The following is a 14,863-nucleotide window of genomic DNA, read 5'->3' as shown; positions in this document are numbered from 1 at the left end:
AAAGCGTAGACTGTTTGGGACATTACCCCCGTGGAGGAAAGTGCGCATGGCGACTGTTGAATACAATCCCGATGCAATTTCTGTGTTTCATCAACACTCTGATAGTCCACAGATTACAGAATGCCACCAGATGTGAATCGCAAACTACTACTGGTCTTCCAGGGCACGATCAAAGCGTAGACTGTTCGAGACATACCTCCCGTGGAGGAAAGTGCGCATGGTGACTGTTGTATTCAATCCCAATGCAATTTCTGTGTTTCATCAACACTCAGATAGTCTACAGATTACAGAATGATACCAGATGTGCATCGGAAACTACTACTGGTCTTCCAGGGAACGATCAAAGCGTAGACCGTTTGAGACATTACTCCCATGGAGGAAAGTGCACATGGTGATTGTTGTATTCAATTCCGATGCAATTTCTGTGTTTCATCAACACTCTGATAGTCCACAGATTACAGAATGCCACCAGACGTGCATTGGAAGCTACTACTGGTCTTCCAGGTAATGATCAAAGCGTAGACTGTTTGAGACATTACTCCCGTGGAGGAAAGTGCACATGGTGACTGTTGTATTCAATCCCGATGCAATTTCTGTGTTTCATCAACACTCGCTAAGTCCACAGATTACAGAATGCCACCAGATGTGCTTCGTAAACTACTACTGGTCTTCCAGGTAATGATCAAAGCGTAGACTGTTTGAGACATTACTCCCGTGGAGGAAAGTGCGCATGGTGACTGTTGTATTCAATCCCGATGCAATTTCTGCGTTTCATCAACTCTCTGATAGTCCACAGATTACAGAATGCCACCTGATGTGCATCGGAAATTACTACTGGTCTTCAAGGGAACGATCAAAGCGTGGACTGTTTCAGACATTACTCCCATGGAGGAAAGTGCGGATGGTGACTGTTGTATTCAATCCCGATGCAATTTCTGTGTTTCATCAACACTTTGAAGGTCCACAGATTACAGATTGCCTCCAGATGTGCATTGGAAACTACTACTGGTCTTCCTGGGAACGATCAAAGCGTAGAGTGTGTGAGAATTACTCCCATTGAGGAAAGTACGCATGGTAACTGTTGTATTCTATCCCGATGCTATTTCTGTGTTTCATCAACACTTTGAAGGTCCACAGATTACAGAATGCCTCCAGATGTGCATCGGAAACTACTACTGGTCTTCCAGGGAAATATCAAAGCGTAGACTGTTTGAGACATTACTCCCATGGAGGAAAGTGCGCATGGTGACTGTTGTATTCAATCCCGATGCAATTTCTGTGTTTCATAAACACTCTGATAGTCCACAGATTACAGAATGCAACCAGATGTGCATCGGAAATTACTACTGGTCTTCAAGGGAACGATCAAAGCGTAGACTGTTTCAGACATTACTCCCATGGAGGAAAGTGCGGATGGTGACTGTTGTATTCAATTCCGATGCAATTTCTGTGTTTCATCAACACTCCCTAAGTCCACAGATTACAGAATGCCACCAGATGTGCATCGGAAACTACTACTGGTCTTCCAGGGAACGATCAAAGCGTAGACTGTTTGAGACATTACACCCATAGAGGAAAGTCCGCATGGTAACTGTTGTATTCAATCCCGATGCAATTTCTGTGTTTCATCAACACTTTGAAGGTCCACAGATTACAGATTGTCTCCAGATGTGCATTGGAAACTACTACTGGTCTTCCTGGGAACGATCAAAACGTAGAGTGTTTGAGAATTACTCCCATTGAGGAAAGTACGCATGGTAACTGTTGTATTCAATCCCGATGCAATTTCTGTGTTTCATCAACACTTTGAAGGTCCACAGATTACAGAATGCCACCAGATGTGCATCTTAAACTACTACTGCTCTTCCAGGGAAATATCAAAGCGTAGACTGTTTGGGACATTACCCCCGTGGAGGAAAGTGCGCATGGCGACTGTTGAATACAATCCCGATGCAATTTCTGTGTTTCATCAACACTCTGATAGTCCACAGATTACAGAATGCCACCAGATGTGAATCGCAAACTACTACTGGTCTTCCAGGGCACGATCAAAGCGTAGACTGTTCGAGACATACCTCCCGTGGAGGAAAGTGCGCATGGTGACTGTTGTATTCAATCCCAATGCAATTTCTGTGTTTCATCAACACTCAGATAGTCTACAGATTACAGAATGATACCAGATGTGCATCGGAAACTACTACTGGTCTTCCAGGGAACGATCAAAGCGTAGACCGTTTGAGACATTACTCCCATGGAGGAAAGTGCACATGGTGATTGTTGTATTCAATTCCGATGCAATTTCTGTGTTTCATCAACACTCTGATAGTCCACAGATTACAGAATGCCACCAGACGTGCATTGGAAGCTACTACTGGTCTTCCAGGTAATGATCAAAGCGTAGACTGTTTGAGACATTACTCCCGTGGAGGAAAGTGCACATGGTGACTGTTGTATTCAATCCCGATGCAATTTCTGTGTTTCATCAACACTCGCTAAGTCCACAGATTACAGAATGCCACCAGATGTGCTTCGTAAACTACTACTGGTCTTCCAGGTAATGATCAAAGCGTAGACTGTTTGAGACATTACTCCCGTGGAGGAAAGTGCGCATGGTGACTGTTGTATTCAATCCCGATGCAATTTCTGCGTTTCATCAACTCTCTGATAGTCCACAGATTACAGAATGCCACCTGATGTGCATCGGAAATTACTACTGGTCTTCAAGGGAACGATCAAAGCGTGGACTGTTTCAGACATTACTCCCATGGAGGAAAGTGCGGATGGTGACTGTTGTATTCAATCCCGATGCAATTTCTGTGTTTCATCAACACTTTGAAGGTCCACAGATTACAGATTGCCTCCAGATGTGCATTGGAAACTACTACTGGTCTTCCTGGGAACGATCAAAGCGTAGAGTGTGTGAGAATTACTCCCATTGAGGAAAGTACGCATGGTAACTGTTGTATTCTATCCCGATGCTATTTCTGTGTTTCATCAACACTTTGAAGGTCCACAGATTACAGAATGCCTCCAGATGTGCATCGGAAACTACTACTGGTCTTCCAGGGAAATATCAAAGCGTAGACTGTTTGAGACATTACTTCCCTGGAGGAAAGTGAGCATGGCGACTGTTGAATTCAATCCCGATGCAATTTCTGTGTTTCATCAACACTCTGATAGTCCACAGATTACAGAATGCCACCAGATGTGCATCGCAAACTACTACTGGTCTTCCAGGGAACGATCAAATCGTAGACTGTTCGAGACATACCTCCCGTGGAGGAAAGTGCGCATGGTGACTGTTGTATTCAATCCCAATGCAAATTCTGTGTTTCATCAACACTCAGATAGTCTACAGATTACAGAATGATACCAGATGTGCATCGGAAACAACTACTGGTCTTCCAGGGAACGATCAAAGCGTAGACTGTTTGAGACATTACTCCCATAGAGGAAAGTGCGCATGCTGACTGTTGTATTCAATCCCGAGGCAATTTCTGTGTTTCATCAACACTTTGAAGGTCCACAGATTACAGATTGTCTCCAGATGTGCATCGGAAACTACTACTGCTCTTCCTGGGAACGATCAAAACGTAGACTGTTTGAGAATTACTCCCATGGAGGAAACTACGCATGGTAACTGTTCTATTCAATCCCGATGCAATTTCTGTGTTTCATCAACACTTTGAAGGTCCACAGATTACAGAATGCTACCAGACGTGCATCGGAAGCTACTACTGGTCTTCCAGGTAACGATCAAAGCGTAGACTGTTTGAGACATTACTCCCGTGGAGGAAACTGCGCATGGTGAATGTTGCATTCAATCCCGATGCAATTTCTGTGTTTCTTCAACACTTTGATAGTCCACAGATTACAGAATGACTCCAGATGTGCATCGGAAACTACTACTGGTCTTCCAGGGAACGATCAAAGCGTAGACTGTTTAAGACATTACTCCCATGGAGGAAAGTGGGCATGGTGACTGTTGTATTCAATCCCGATGCATTTACTGTGTTTCATCAACACTTTGAAGGTCCACAGATTACAGATTGTCTCCAGATGTGCATTGGAAACGACTACTGGTCTTCCTGGGAACTTTCAAAACGTAGACTGTTTGAGAATTACTCCCATGGAGGAAAGTAAGCATGGTAACTCTTGTATTCAATCCCGATGCAATTTCTGTGTTTCATCAACACTTTGAAGGTCCACACATTACAGACTGCCACCTGATGTGCATCGGAAAGTATTTCTAGTCTTCCAGTTAACGATCAAAGCGTAGACTGTTTGAGACATACCTCCCGCGGAAGAAACTGCGCAATGTGACTGTTGTATTCAATCCCGATGCAATTTCTGTGTTTCATCAACACTCTGATAGTCCATAGATTACAGAATGAGTCCAGATGTGCATCGTAAACTACTACTGGTCTTCCAGGGAATGATCAAAGGGTAGACTGTTTGAGAATTACTCCCATGGAGGAAAGTGGGCATGGTGACTGTTGTATTCAATCCTGATGCAATTTCTTTGTTTCATCAACACTCTGATAGTCCACAGATTTCAGAATGCCACCAGACGTGCATCGGAAGCTACTACTGGTCTCCCAGGTAATGATCAAAGCGTAGACTGTTTGAGACATTACTCCCATGGAGTAAAGTGCGCATGGTGACTGTTGTATTCAATCCCGATGCAATTTCTGTGTTTCATCAACACTTTGAAGGTCCACAGATTACAGAATGCCACCAGATGTGCATCGGAAACTACTACTGGTCTTCCAGGGAAATATCAAAGCGTAGACTGTTTGAGACATAACCCCCGTGGAGGAAAGTGCGCATGGCGACTGTTGAATTCAGTCGCGATGCAATTTTTGTGTTTCATCGACACTCTGATAGTCCACAGATTACAGAATGCCACCAGATGTTCATCGCAAACTACTACTGGTCTTCCGGGGAACGATCAAAGCGTAGACTGTTCGAGACATACCTCCCGTGGAGGAAAGTGCGCATGGTGACTGTTGTATTCAATCCCAATGCAATTTCTGTGTTTCATCAACACTCAGACAGTCTACAGATTACAGAATGATACTAGATGTGCATCGGAAACTACTACTGGTCTTCCAGGGAACGATCAAAGCGTAGACTGTTTGAGACATTACTCCCATAGAGGAAAGTGCGCATGATGACTGTTGTATTCAATTCCGATGCAATTTCTCTGTTTCATGAACACTCTGATAGTCCACAGATTACAGAATGCCACCAGATGTGCATCGGAAATTACTACTGGTCTTCCAGGGAACGATCAAAGCGTAGACTGCTTGAGACATTGCTCCCATAGAGGTAAGTGCGCATGGTAACTGTTGTATTCAACCCCGATTCAATTTCTGTGTTTCATCAACACTTTGAAGATCCACAGATTACAGATTGTCTCCAGATGTGCATCGGAAACTACCACTGGTCTTCCTGGGAACGATCAAAACGTAGAGTGTTTGAGAATTACTCCCATTGAGGAAAGTACGCATGGTAACTGTTGTATTCAATCCCGATGCAATTTCTGTGTATCATCAACACTTTGAAGGTCCACAGATTACAGAATGCCACCAGATGTGCATCGGAAATTACTACTGGTCTTAGAGGGAACGATCAAACCGTAGACTGTTTGAGACATTACTCCCATAGAGGAAAGTGCGCATGCTGACTGTTGTATTCAATCCTGTGGCAATTTTTGTGTTTCATCAACACTTCGAATGTCCACAGATTACAGATTGTCTCCAGATGTGCATCGGAAACTACTACTGGACTTCCTGGGAACGATCACAACGTAGACTGTTTGAGAATTACTCCCATGGAGGAAAGTACGCATGGTAACTGTTGTATTCAATCCCGATGCAATTTCTGTGTTTCATCAACACTTTGAAGGTCCACAGATTACAGATTGTCTCCAGATGTGCATTGGAAACTACTACTGGACTTCCTGGGAACGTCCAAAACGTAGACTGTTTGAGAATTACTCCCATGGACTAAAGTACGCATGGTAACTGTTGTATTCAATCCCGATGCAATTTCTGTGTTTCATCAAAACTTTGAAGGTACACAGATTACAGAATGCCACCTGATGTGCATCGGAAACTACTTCTGGTCTTCCAGTTAACGATCAAAGCGTAGACTGTTTGAGACATATACCTCCCGTGGAAGAAAGTACGCTAAGTGACTGTTGTATTCAATCAAGATGCAATTTCTGTGTTTCATCAACACTCTGAGAGTTTACAGATTACAGAATGAGTCCAGATGTGCATCGTAAGCTACTACTGGTCTTCCAGGGAATGATCAAATCGTAGACTGTTTGTGAATTACTCCCAAGGAGGAAAGTGGGCATGGTGACTGTTGAATTCAATCCTGATGCAATTTCTGTGTTTCATCAACGCTCTGATAGTCCACAGATTACAGAATGCCACCAGACGTGCATCGGAAACTACTACTGGTCTCCCAGGTAACGATCAAAGCGTAGACTGTTTGAGACATTACTCCCGTGGAGGAAAGTGCGCATGGTGACTGTTGTATTCAATCCCGATGCAATTTCTGTGCTTCATCAACACTCTGATAGTCCACAGATTACTGAATGCCACCAGACGTGCATCGGAAGCTACTACTGGTCTCCCAGGTAACGATCAAAGCGTAGACTGTTTGAGACATTACTCCCGTGGAGGAAAGTGCGCATGGTGACTGTTGTATTTAATCCCGATGCAATTTCTGTGTTTCATCAACAGTCTGGTAGTCCACAGATTTCAGAATGCCTCCAGATGTGCATCGGAAACTACTACTGGTCTTCCACGGAACGTTCAAAGCGTAGACTGTTTGAGACATTACCCCCATGGTGGAAAGTGCGCATGGTGACTGCTGTATTCAATCCCGATGCAATTTCTGTGTTTCATCAACACTCCGATAGTCCACACATTACAGAATGCCTCCAGATGTGCATCAGAAACTACTACTGGTATTCCAGGGAACGATCAAAGCGTAAACTCTTTGAGATATTACTCCCATGGAGGAAAGTGCGCATGGTGACTGTTGTATTCAATCCCGATGCAATTTCTGTGTTTCATCATCACTCCCTAAGTCCACAGATTACAGAATGCCACCAGATGTGCATTGTAAACTACTACTGGTCTCCAGGGAACGATCAAAGCGTAGACTGTTGGAGACATTACTCCCGTGGAGGAAAGTGCGCATGGCGACTGTTGTATTCAATCCCGATGCAATTTCTGTGTTTCATCAACACTCTGATAGTCCACAGATTACAGAATGCAACCAGATGTGCATCGGAAATTACTACTGGTCTTCAAGGGAACGATCAAAGCGTAGACTGTTTCAGACATTACTCCCATGGAGGAAAGTGCGGATGGTGACTGTTGTATTCAATCCCGATGCAATTTCTGTGTTTCATCAACACTCCCTAAGCCCACAGATTACAGAATGCCACCAGGTGTGCATCGGAAACTACTACTGGTCTTCTAGGGAACGATAATAGCGTAGACTGTTTGAGACATTACTCCATAGAGGAAATTGCGCATGCTGAGTGTTGTATTCAATCCCGAGGCAATATCTATGTTTCATCAACACTTTGAAGGTCCACAGATTACAGATTGTCTCCAGATGTGCATCGGAAACTACTACTGCTCTTTCTGGGAACGATCAAAACGTAGATTGTTTGAGAATTACTCCCATGGAGGAAAGTACGCATGGTAACTGTTGTATTCAATTCCGATTCAATTTCTGTGTTTCATCAACACTTTGAAGGTCCACAGTTTACAGATTGTCTCCAGATGTGCATTGGAAACGGCTACTGGTCTTCCTGGGAATTTTTAAAACGTAGACTGAGAATTACTCCCATGGAAGAAAGTAGGCATGGTAACTCTTGTATTCAATCCCTATGCAATTTCTGTGTTTCATCAACACTTTGAAGGTCCACACATTACAGATTGCCACCTGATGTGCATCGGAAACTATTTCTAGTCTTCCAGTTAACGATCAAAGCGTAGACTGTTTGAGACATACCTCCCGTGGAAGAAAGTGCGCAAGGTGACTGTTGTATTCAATCCCGATGCAATTTCTGTGTTTCATCAACACTCTGATAGTCCATAGATTACAGAATGAGTCCAGATGTGCATCGTAAACGACTACTGCTCTTCCAGGGAATGATCAAAGCGTAGACTGTTTGAGAATTACTCCCATGGAGGAAAGTGGGCATGGTGACTGTTGTATTCAATCCTGATGCAATTTCTGTGTTTATTCAACACACTGATAGTCCACAGATTACAGAATGCCACCAGACGTGCATCGGAAGCTACTACTGGTCTCCCAGGTAATGATCAAAGTGTAGACTGTTTGAGACACTACTCCCATGGAGGAAAGTGCGCATGGTGACTGTTGTATTCAATCCCGATGCAATTTCTGTGTTTCATCAACACTCTGATAGTCCACAGGTTACAGAATGCCACCAGATGTGCTTCGGAAACTACTACTGGTCTTCCAGGGAACGATCAAAGCGTAGCCTGTTAGAGACATTACTCCCGTGGAGGAAAGTGCGCATGGCGACTGTTATATTCAATCCGGATGCAACATCTGTGTTTCATCAACACTCTGATAGTCCACAGATTACAGAGTGCCTCCAGATGTGGATCGGAAACTACTACTGGTCTTCCAGGGAACGATCAAAGCGTAGAATATTTGAGACCTTACTCCCATGGAGGAAAGTGCACATGGGTACTGTTGTATTCAATTCCGATGCAATTTCTGTGTTTCATCAACACTCTGATAGTCCACAGATTACAGAATGCCACCAGACGTGCATCGTATGCTACTACTGGTCTTCCAGGTAACGATCAAAGCGTAGACTGTTTGAGACATTACTCCCGTGGAGGAAAGTGCGCATGGTGAATGTTGTATTCAATCCCGATGCAATTTCTGTGTTTCATCAACACTTTGATAGTCCACAGATTACAGAATGACTCCAGATGTGCATCGGAAACTATACTGGTCTTCCAGGGAAGGATCAAAGCGTAGACTGTTTAAGACATTACTCCCATGGAGGAAAGTGCGCATGGTGACTGTTGTATTCAATCCCGATGCATTTACTGTGTTTCATCAACACACTGATAGTCCACAGATTACAGAATGCCTTTTGATGTGCATCAGAAACTACTACTGGTCTTCCAGGGAACGATCAAAGCGTAGAGTGTTTGAGACATTACTCGCATGGAGGATCGTGCACATGGTGAGTGTTGTATTAAATTCCGATGCAATTTCTGTGTTTCATCAGCACTCTGATAGTCCACAGTATACAGAATGCAACCAGATGTGCATCGCAAACTACTACGGGTCTTCCAGGGAACGATCAAAGCGTAGACTGTTTGAGACAATACTCCCATAGAGGAAAGTGCGCATGGTAACTGTTGTATTCAATCCCGATGCAATTTCTGTGTTTCATCAACACTTTGAAGGTCCACACATTACCGATTGTCTCCAGATGTGCATTGGAAACTACTACTGGTCTTCCTGGGAACGATCAAAACGTAGAGTGTTTGAGAATTACTCCCATTGAGGAAAGTAGGCATGGTAACTGTTGTATTCAATCCCGATGCAATTTCTGTGTTTCATCAACACTTTCAAGGTCCACAGATTACAGAATGCCACAAGATGTGCATCGGAAACTACTACTGGTCTCCCAGGGAAATATCAAAGCGTAGACTGTTTGAGACATTACCCCCGTGGAGGAATGTGCGCATGGCGACTGTTGAATTCAATCCCGATGCAATTTCTGTATTTCATCAACACTCTGATAGTCCACAGATTACAGAATGCCACCAGATGTGCATCGCAAACTACTACGGGTCTTCCAGGGAACGATCAAAGCGTAGACTGTTCGAGACATACTTCCCGTGGAGGAAAGTGCGCATGGTGACTGTTGTATTCAATCCCGATGCAATTCCTGTGTTTCATCAACACTCAGATAGTCCACAGATTACAGAATGATACCAGATGTGCGTCGGAAACTACTACTGGTCTTACAGGGAAGGACCAAAGCGTAGACTGTTTCAGACATTACTCCCATAGAGGAAAGTGCGCATGCTGACTGTTGTATTCAATCCCGAGGCAATTTCTGTGTTTCATCAACACTTTGAAGGTCCACAGATTACAGATTGTCTCCAGATGTGCATCGGAAACTACTACTGCTCTTCCTGGGAACGATCAAATCGTAGACTGTTTGAGAATTACTCCCATGGAGGAAAGTACGCATGGTAATTGTTGTATTCAATCCCGATGCAATTTCTGTGTTTCATCAACACTTTGAAGGTCCACAGATTACAGATTGTCTCCAGATGTGCATTGGAAACTACTACTGGACTTCCTGGGAACGTTCAAAACGTAGACTGATTGAGACATTACTCCCATGGAGGAAAGTGCGCATGGTGACTGTTGTATTCAATCCCGATGCAATATCTGTGTTTCATCAACACTCTGATAGTCCACAGATTACAGAATGCCACCAGATGTGCATCGGAAATTACTACTGGTCTTCAAGGGAACGATCAAAGCGTAGACTGTTTCAGACATTACTCCCAAGGAGGAAAGTGCGGATGGTGACTGTTGTATTCAATCCCGATACAGTATCTGTGTTTCATCAACACTCAATAAGTCCACAGATTACCGAATGCCACCAGATGTGCATCGGAAACTACTACTCGTCTTCCAGGGAACGATCAAAACGTAGACTGTTTGAGACATTACACCCATAGAGGAAAGTGCGCATGGTAACTGTTGTATTCAGTCCCGATGCAATTTCTGTGTTTCATCAACAGTTTGAAGGTCCACAGATTACAGATTGTCTCCAGATGTGCATTGGAAACTACTACTGGTCTTCCTGGGAACGATCAATACGTAGAGTGTTTGAGAATTACTCCCATTTAGGAAACAACGCATGGTAACTGTTGTAATCAATCCCGATGCAATTTCTGTGTTTCATCAACACTTTGAAGGTCCACAGATTACAGAATGCCACCAGATGTGCATCGCAAACTACTACTGGTCTTCCAGGGAACGATCAAAGCGTAGACTGTTCGAGACATACCTCCCGTGGAGGAAAGTGCGCATGGTGACTGTTGTATTCAATCCCAATGCAACTTCTGTGTTTCATCAACACTCAGATAGTCTACAGATTACAGAATGATACCAGATGTGCATCGGAAACTACTAATGGTCTTCCAGGGAACGATCAAAGCGTAGACTGTTTGAGACATTACTCCCATAGAGGAAAGTGCGCATGCTGAGTGTTGTATTCAATCCCGAGGCAATTTCTGTGTTTCATCAACACTTTGAAGGTCCACAGATTACAGATTGTCTCCAGATGTGCATCGGAAACTACTACTGGTCTTTCTGGGAACGATCAAAACGTAGACTGTTTGAGAATTACTCCCATGGAGGAAAGTAGGCATGGTAACTCTTGTATTCAATCCCGATGCAATTTCTGTGTTTCATCAACACTTTGAAGGTCCACACATTACAGATTGCCACCTGATGTGCATCGGAAACTATTTCTAGTCTTCCAGTTAACGATCAAAGCGTAGACTGTTTGAGACATACCTCCCGTGGAAGAAAGTGCGCAAGGTGACTGTTGTATTCAATCCCGATGCAATTTCTGTGTTTCATCAACACTCTGATAGTCCATAGATTACAGAATGAGACCAGATGTGCATCGTAAACTACTAGTGCTCTTCCAGGGAATGATCAAGGAGTAGACTGTTTGAGAATTACTCCCATGGAGGAAAGTGGGCATGGTGACTGTTGTATTCAATCCTGATGCAATTTCAGTGTTTATTCAACACACTGATAGTCCACAGATTACAGAATGCCACCAGACGTGCATCGGAAGCTACTACTGGTCTCCCAGGTAATGATCAAAGCGTAGACTGTTTGAGACATTACTCCCATGGAGGAAAGTGCACATGGTGACTGTTGTATTCAATTCCGATGCAATTTCTGTGTTTCATCAACACTCCCTAAGCCCACAGATTACAGAATGCCACCAGATGTGCATCGGAAACTACTACTGGTCTTCCAGGGAACGATAATAGCGTAGACTGTTTGAGACATTACTCCCATAGAGGAGAGTGCGCATGGCAACTGTTGTATTCAATCCCGATGCAATTTCTGTGTTTTATCAACACTTTGATGGTCCACAGATTGCAGATTGTCTCCAGATGTGCATCGGAAACTACTACTGGTCTTCCTGGGAACGATGAAAACGTAGACTGTTTGAGAGTTACTCCCATGGAGGAAAGTAAGCATGGTAACTGTTGTATTCAATCCCAATGCAATTTCTGTGTTTCATCAACACTTTGAAGGTCCACAGCTTACAGAATGCCACCAGATGTGCATCGGAAACTACTTCTGGTCTTCCAGGGAACGATCAAAGCGTAGACTGTTTGAGACATACCTCCCGTAGAGGACAGTGCTCATGGTTAGTGTTGTATTCAATCCCGATGCAATTTCTGTGTTTCAACAACACTCTGATAGTCCACAGATTACAGAATGCCACCAGATGTGCATCGGAAACTACTACTGGTCTTCCAGGGAACGATCAAAGCGTAAACTGTTTGCGAATTACTCTCTGGAGGAAAGAGCTCATGGTGAATGTTGTATTGAATCCCGATGAAATTTCTGTGTTTCATCAACACTCTGATAGTCCACAGATTACAGAATGCCTCCAGATGTGCATCGAGACTACTACTGGTCTTCCAGGGAACGATCAAAGCGTAGACTGTTTGAGACATTACTACCATGGAGGAAAGTGCGCATGGTGACTGTTGTATTTAATCCCGATGCATTTTCTGTGTTAGATCAACACTCTGATTGTCCACAGATTACAGAATGCCTTTAGATCTGCATCGCAAACTACTACTGGTCTTCCAGGGAACGATCAAAGCGTAGACTGTTTGAGACATTACTCCCATGGAGGAAAGTGCACATGGTGACTGTTGTATTCAATTCCGATGCAATTTCTGTGTTTCATCAACACTCCCTAAGTCCACAGATTACAGAATGCCACCAGATGTGCATCGGAAACTACTACTGGTCTTCCAGGGAACGATAATAGCGTAGACTGTTTGAGACATTACTCCCATAGAGGAAAGTGCGCATTGTAACTGTTGTATTGAATCCCGATGCAATTACTGTGTTTCACCAACACTTTGAAGGTCCACAGATTACAGATTGTCTCCAGATGTGCATCGGAAACTACCACTGGTCTTCCTGGGAACGATCAAATCGTAGAGTGTTTGAGAGTTACTCCCATTCAGGAAAGTACGCATGGTAACTGTTGTATTCAATCCCGATGCAATATCTGTGTTTCATCAACACTTTGAAGGTCTACAGATTACAGAATGCCACCAGATGTGCATCGGAAACTACTACTGGTCTTCCAGGGAACGATCAAAGCGTACACTGTTTGAGACATTACTCCCATAGAGGAAAGTGCGCATGCTGACTGTTGTATTCAATCCCGACGCAATTTCTGTGTTTCATCAACACTCTGATAGTCCATAGATTACATATTGTCTCCAGATGTGCATCGGAAACTACTACTGGTCTTCCTGGGAACGATGAAAACGTAGACTGTTTGAGAATTACTCCCATGGAGGAAAGTAGGCATGGTAACTGTTCTATTCAATCCCGATGCAATTTCTGGGTTTCATCAACACTCCCTAAGTCCACAGATTACAGAATGCCACCAGATGTACATCGGAAACTACTACTGGTATTCCAGGGAACGATCAAAGCGTAGCCTGTTAGAGACATTACTCCCGTGGAGGAAAGTGCGCATGGCCACTGTTGAATTGAATCCCGATGCAACATCTGTGTTTCATCAACACTCTTATAGTCCACAGATTACAGAGTGCCTCCAGATGTGCATCGGAAACTACTACTGGTCTTAAAGGGAACGATCAAAGCTTAGACTGTTTGAGACATTACTCCCATGGAGGAAAGTGCACATGGGGACTGTTGTATTCAATTCCGATGCAATTTCTGTGTTTCATCAACACTCTGATAGTCCACAGATTACAGAATGCCACCAGACGTGCATCGGAAGCTACTACTGGTCTTCCAGGTAACGATCAAAGCGTAGACTGTTTGGGACATTACTCCCGTGGAGGAAAGTGCGCATGGTATATATTGTATTCAATCCCGATGCAATTTCTGTGTTTCATCAACACTCTGATAGTCTACAGATTACAGAATGACTCCAGATGTGCATCGGAAACTACTACTGGTCTTCCAGTGAACGATCAAAGCGTAGACTGTTTAAGACATTACTCAAATGGAGGAAAGTGCGCATGGTGACTGTTGTATTCAATCCGATGCATTTACTGTGTTTCATCAACACTCTGATAGTCCATAGATTACAGAATGCCTTTAGATGTGCATCGGAAACTACTACTGGTCTTCCAGGGAACGATCAAAGCGTAGAGTGTTTGAGACATTACTCGCATGGAGGAAAGTGCACATGGTGATTGTTGTATTCAATTTCGATGCAATTTCTGTGTTTCATCAACACTCTGATAGTCCACAGGTTACAGAATGCCACCAGATGTGCATCGGAAATTACTACTGGTCTTGAAGGGAACGATCAAAGCGTAGACCGTGTCAGACATTACTCCCATGGAGGAAAGTGCGTATGGTGATTGTTTTATTCAATCCCGATGCAATTTCTGTGTTTCATCAACACTCTGATAGTCCACAGATTGCAGAATGCAACCAGATGTGCATCGGAAGCTACTACTGATCTTCGAGGGAACGATCAAAGTGTAGACTGTTC

Source organism: Schistocerca gregaria, chromosome 10 (genome assembly GCF_023897955.1).
Source record: "Schistocerca gregaria isolate iqSchGreg1 chromosome 10, iqSchGreg1.2, whole genome shotgun sequence".
Lineage (NCBI taxonomy): Eukaryota > Metazoa > Arthropoda > Insecta > Orthoptera > Acrididae > Schistocerca > Schistocerca gregaria.
Note: the sequence above shows the minus strand (reverse complement) of the source record.